Source organism: Corylus avellana, chromosome 3 (genome assembly GCF_965113065.1).
Source record: "Corylus avellana chromosome 3, dhCorAvel1.hap1.2, whole genome shotgun sequence".
Taxonomy (NCBI): Eukaryota; Viridiplantae; Streptophyta; class Magnoliopsida; order Fagales; family Betulaceae; genus Corylus; species Corylus avellana.
Genome location: NC_142492.1, coordinates 35,376,301 through 35,382,300, shown reverse-complemented (window position 1 = coordinate 35,382,300; position 6,000 = coordinate 35,376,301). Strand labels below are relative to the sequence as shown.

The following is a 6,000-nucleotide window of genomic DNA, read 5'->3' as shown; positions in this document are numbered from 1 at the left end:
CTTCACTAACCTCTTTCAACTTCCATCACTTTTGTAATTATTTTTGAAAGTTGAAAAACGCCAAATTTAGTGTCTTGAACTTCCAATTTTTTGCAATGTCATCCCACCGTTAGTTTTCCCGCTAAATTCCAACAGAGGGGTGTCAAAATGATCAAAATACCCTTATTTTTTTTGTTGAAAAAGAAGAAAAATTGCAAAGATTATTCATGCATTGGTCAGGATTTGACGGAATTTGTAAAAATACACACGCCTAAAATTTTACAATTTTTTTATAAAAAAAAAGTTATTTTTGGAATTTTGACATGATTTAACAAAAAAAACCCTAACATATAGGTGACATTGGAAAAAAAAAAAACATAGAAGTTCAATATACTAAACTAAGACTTTTTGAACTTGTGGAGGTAATTACAAAAGTTATGGAAGTTTAATGAGGTTAAGTAAAATTTCCTCTTTAAATTAAAAGTACTATACATTATACATTCGCAAATTTTTATCCCATTATGTTGACGCGTGTGGCAGAGACTAGGCTCAGCCACACTAACATAAAATATTAGTATGATATATCACATTTCTATATTTGACTTAAAATGGAGGGGATCTTTAACCATGTATGGAATCATGGTCCCCTCGAATTCTTCTTAAATTTAAGAATTTCAAATTTATTTGTAAATCTTGACCGTCAGTTACACCTGAACCATGGAATTGAATCATGATCTCCTTGGATTTCTTCTAGTTAATTTCGAGGGCATAGTAGTAGCCAAAGCCTAAAGGTCTTAAATGCTCCTACGTACTCACCACACTAAATTCCATGGCCAATAGGGCCAATAGGTAGTTGGAAGTACTTTTAGCGTACATTAACAATTTTTGTCCCGTTTCAAAAAAATAATTGTTGGAAGTGTTTTTAGTGTACATAAATAATTTTGGTTGGAAGTTGGACAAGCATGTGGCTGTGTTTGCCATAAAAAATTCGGCTTATATGCTATTATTTTAATAACAATATATATGCTATAGTTTAATCAATGGTCAAGATTAAATTTCTTAAAATTTTTCTTTATTTTCTCTCTCATATTAAAAGCTTCTAAAAATAAGTCAACTTTAAGATTCAATTTTGATCATTGATTAAACTACATCATACATGTATGTCGGATCCGCCAAAAAAAACTTGAAAAATTAAGTGGACTAAAACTGTAGCAGATTTGATTGATGTGAGAAAAACTAATAATGTTTTGTATGAAAAAAAAATAAAAAATAAAAAAATTGTAGTGATTTTTTTATTTAAATAATAATAAAAAATGATTAATGTGATATAAAAAGTAAGAGGATGGTCCCTAACTTATTCTAACCTAGCAGTAGCTGCCTCCTCTCTCACTCACACTCTCGCCTCACTCTTGCCATTCCCTCTCTCTCTCGCCGCTCCCGTCTCACTCTCGCCACTCCCTCTAGTCTCGGAGCACTGACCTAGCCGTTGCTCCCAGGTTTCTCTCTCACATCTCTCTCTCTTTCTTTGGGACTCAAAAAAAAGTTTTTACTATTCCTCTCAAAATTAACTCAAACATTCTTACTTTTTACATCACATCAATAACTTTTTATTATTATTCAAATTAAATAAAAAAATCACTACAAAATAATTTTTTTTTTTTTTTTTTTTTTTTTCACTTTTTCATACAAAATATTCTTACTTTTTTTCTCACAACAATTAAATCTGTTACAGTTCCAGCTCACTTCATTTTTCAAGTCTTTTGACAAACACAGCTCATGTGATTAAGGCTTTTGTGCATTCTCCCACCCATCTCCCCACCATCTCCTCTCAATTTTTTTTTTTTTGAAAAAATCAAGATATTAAAGAGAGAAGTCGCAATCCTCACAAAAGGACGCATCTCTAGAAAATAAAATATTTAGTTCGATAGAGTTTTGCTGATTTTCCAAATAATCGTCAGAAATGTGCAGTTGGACCATTAAATTTCTGACAAATTATAGCTTTGAATGTTGTATTAGTGATTCAAAGTTTCTTACAAATTAATGCGATTGTCCATGTGATTCAAAGTTTCTAACTAAACCATTAAATTTACTTTACAAATTTTATTATTTACTTCATTTATTTCATCTTGAAATTTGAAAGAGATGTCTCCATCTCATTTCTATAAAAGCTAGCTGCAAGCTCGATCTTTAGAAAAGCATAAAACTTCAGTGGGCGGGTTAGCTTCTGGTCTAAATATAAAAGAGATCTATAGATGGAGATGATGAAGGTTGAAATAATCTCAAAGGAAATTATTAAACCATCATCTCCAACACCCCATGAGCTTAGAAACCTCAAAGGTTCCTTCCTAGACCAACTTGCACCCACCACTTATATTCCTATCATCCTTTTTTATCAACCCAAGAGCGGCCATGACTTTGATCAAGCCAAGAATCGCCTTAAAAAGTCCCTACAACAAACCCTCAACAGCTTCTACCCTTTGGCTGGATCCGTCAAAGAAGACCACTTCATCGACTGCAACGATAAGGGGGTCGAGTTTTATGAAGCTCGAAGTGCCTGCAACTTATCACAAGTTCTCCAACACTTCAACTTGGAAATCTTGAACCAGTTTCTGCCATTTGAACCCCTTGGAACCCATGAAGTTCTCTTAGCTGTCAAATATAATGTCTTTGAATGTGGCGGAGTAGCCATTGGTGTGTGTTTTTCGCACAGGATCGCAGATGGAGCTTCAGCCACAACATTTCTTGGCGCCTGGAGCGCTACATCACGTGGGGAATCGGATGAAGATCATGTCTGTCCAAAATTTGATGTGGCCACGTACTTCCCACCAAAAGATTTGCCTTGGGGCATGGGAGACATTAAGGTCACAAAGGAAAAGATCGTAACAAGAAGATTGGTGTTCGACAAATCAAGCATCGCAGCTCTGAAAGAAAAGGCTTCCTCAACGCGCGTTGAGGCGGTTTCAGCGCTCATATGGAAACGTCTGATGGCGATAAACAAATCAAAACCGGCACCAGCAATAGTGCATGTAGCTGTTCATGCAGTGAACTTACGCCCCAGGATGGTCCCACCCTTGCCAACGCATTCCTTTGGGAATCTTTGGTACTTCGCCATGGCTGTATTATCACCGCTTGATCATCAGCTTGATCATGATGATGATCGTACGCTGTCGATCAAACTAAGTCATGTAATAAAAGAAATCGACGGTGATTACGTGAAGAAACTACAGAGCGATGAGTTTCCGGATACGCTGATGAAGGCGGTGGAGGTGTGCTCGATGGGTGACGAGGAGTTGTATAAGTTTACAAGTTGGTGCAGGTTTCCTCTTTATGAAGTTGATTTTGGGTGGGGGGAGCCCACCTGGGCGTGCTGTCCCAGTATGCCTTTTAAGAATCTTGTCGTCTTGACGAGTACAAGAGATGGACATGGAATTGAGGCAACTGTGAACATATTAGAGGAAGACGCTGTCGTTTTTGACAGGGATGAAGAACTCCTTCCATTTGTTTCTTGGAAAATAGCTGAGTAGCTACTGAATGCTAGCAGCTGGGGCCAATATATATATATTTGTTTCTGTCGGAATAAACTTTATTTAATCAATGCTTAATTTGTTTAATTATCTGGTGACGAATGGAGTAATTCATGCACGCATGCATTATTCTGAATGTAATTCGCTCTTCTTCTCTGGTACTGTATCTCCAAATTTAATTGGAGTTTACTTGAATAAAAATTAAATATGCTTGATGTTGATATATATGGACTAGTAAGCTTGTGATTCGATTCAATGATTAATTTGGAGGGGAATATTTGAATATAGGAGATGGGTTAATATGAGTCATATGACATGAATTAATAGGTGGGTGATGAATTGATACATAAGATAAGAGTGTCATGACATGCAGCACACAACATCCAATTAAGCGTAAAAAGAAACGAAGACTTTTATTTTAATTAGTTTGTTTGATTCTATGTTGGATTTCCATAAATCTCGATCCATGAAACAGAGATTCTTTTGTTTCTTCTGTGAGCGTTATAAAGCCCGTTTGGTAGCAAAAAGTTTTACTTAGATTGAATGATTGGATTACCATGAGACTTTCGCACATGTGGCAAAATTGGTAACCGTTGGAACCTTGCTTTATATTGCATCCATCAAGCAATGGTCCCTACATCAACTTGACATTAATAATGCCTTTTTACAAGGCGATCTTAATGAAGAGGTATATATGATACTTCCACCTAGGTTTTGCCGAAAGGGGGAGACACGGATTTGTAAACCGAACAAATCTATCCATGGGTTGAAGCAAAGATCACATAAGTGGTTTGCAAAATTTTCATCTACCATTATGCAAGCTGGTTTTTCTCAATCTAAGTCTGATTATTTATTGTTTTTTAATTATAATGGCAATTCTTCTACTTTTGTCTTGGTCTATGTAGACGACATCATCATTTAAGGAAACGATGATTTGGCTATTAACCAGCTCAAGCAATTTCTCGAGAAGAAATTTTTTATCAAAGATTTAGGAAAGCTCAAATATTTTCTTGGCACAGAGGTTGCCCGTTCGAAAAAGGGCATATTTCTTTTCAAAAGAAATACATCTTAGACATTCTCAAGGATACTGGTTTGATTGGAGGACGTGTCTCTGATTTTCCTATGGAGCAACACTTGCGTTTATCGCCAGATGATGGGACTTTACTTCCTGACCCCACTCCTTATCGTTGATTGATGGGACGTCTTATATATCTTACTGTTACAAGACTTGATATTAATTATTCGGTCAATATTCTTAGTTTATGCATTTTCCTCGAACGGCTCATTCTATTGGTAAGGGGATTTTTTTATCATCATCGAGTACTATTCATTTGCAAGGTTATTGTGATTCAGATTGGGCGGGGTGTCCTGTTACTCGACGATCTAGTACTATATGCTATTGCATTTTTCTTGGTTCCAATCTCATTTCTTAGAAAACCAAGAAGCAAGCTATAGTTTCCTGGTGGTCTTCTGCTGAAGCTGAATATCGAGCCATAACTACTTTAACATGTGAGCTTCAATGGTTAAAATATTTGTTGTGCGATATGGGTATTTCTCACTCTTCTCCAATCACAATATTTTGTGACAACCAAGCTGCCTTACACATCGCTAAGAGCATTTCTAGCAAACTCCCTATAAGAGAGTCTATTCCCTATGTGTAGAGAATATGTCCAAAAAATCATAAAAAAATGTCTCACAGCAGATTCCCTAAATGAGCATCAACCATGAGGATCGTTACAGTGGAATCCAAAGTATAGGGTTCCACTATTACAATCCTTATGATTATTAAAATAAAATTAAAAAAAAAAAAATGTTTCTCTCTACTCTCTCCTCTCTCATCTTTCCTCTTACAATTCTCTCTTCTCTCATATATATAATATAATTTTAAAAAATAAATATTTTAATGATATAGAGAATGATTAAGAGCACTCCCAGCAGACTCCCTATAAGAGAGTTTGTTCCCTATGTTTAGGGAATATACTCAAAAAATCGCAAATAACGTCCCATAGCAGACTCCATATATGCTTCCTTAAACCATTAGCTGCTACAATAGAATCCAACGTTTTGGGTTCCACTGTAGCGATCCAGATGCTTATTAAATTGAAGAAAAAACTCTTTTCTCTCTCCGCACACCTCTCATCATCTGTCTCTTTCCTGTCAACCCACCATCCCTCTCTGCAAAACATCAAAACTCCATCTTCTTCAACCTCTCAACTTTTATCCATGTTCTACACAAGGTAGGAAGGAGACCGAAAAGAGAAAAAGTTCGAGATTGAGAGAGAATGGTGATCGTTCTGTTCAAGTCGAGAGAGAGAGACTGAAGAACGGTGGTTGAGCCACCGTCGTCGTGGAGTGGGCAGCGCCTGGGCAAATCTGAACCAGCCCTCTGGGCAAAGCTGAACCAACCCGATCTGTACGTCGTCTTCATCATCATCATCTCGCCTCTTTTCATTTCCATCCAACTGTGCTTTGTTTGGATTTTGATTGTTTATTTTGG

General features: G+C 36.4%; 1 pseudogene; it reads left to right on the top strand.

Moving 5' to 3' along the window:
* Positions 1–2,165: 2,165 nt before the first annotated feature.
* Positions 2,166–3,724, top strand: LOC132175165 (stemmadenine O-acetyltransferase pseudogene; annotated as a pseudogene).
* Positions 3,725–6,000: the final 2,276 nt, after the last annotated feature.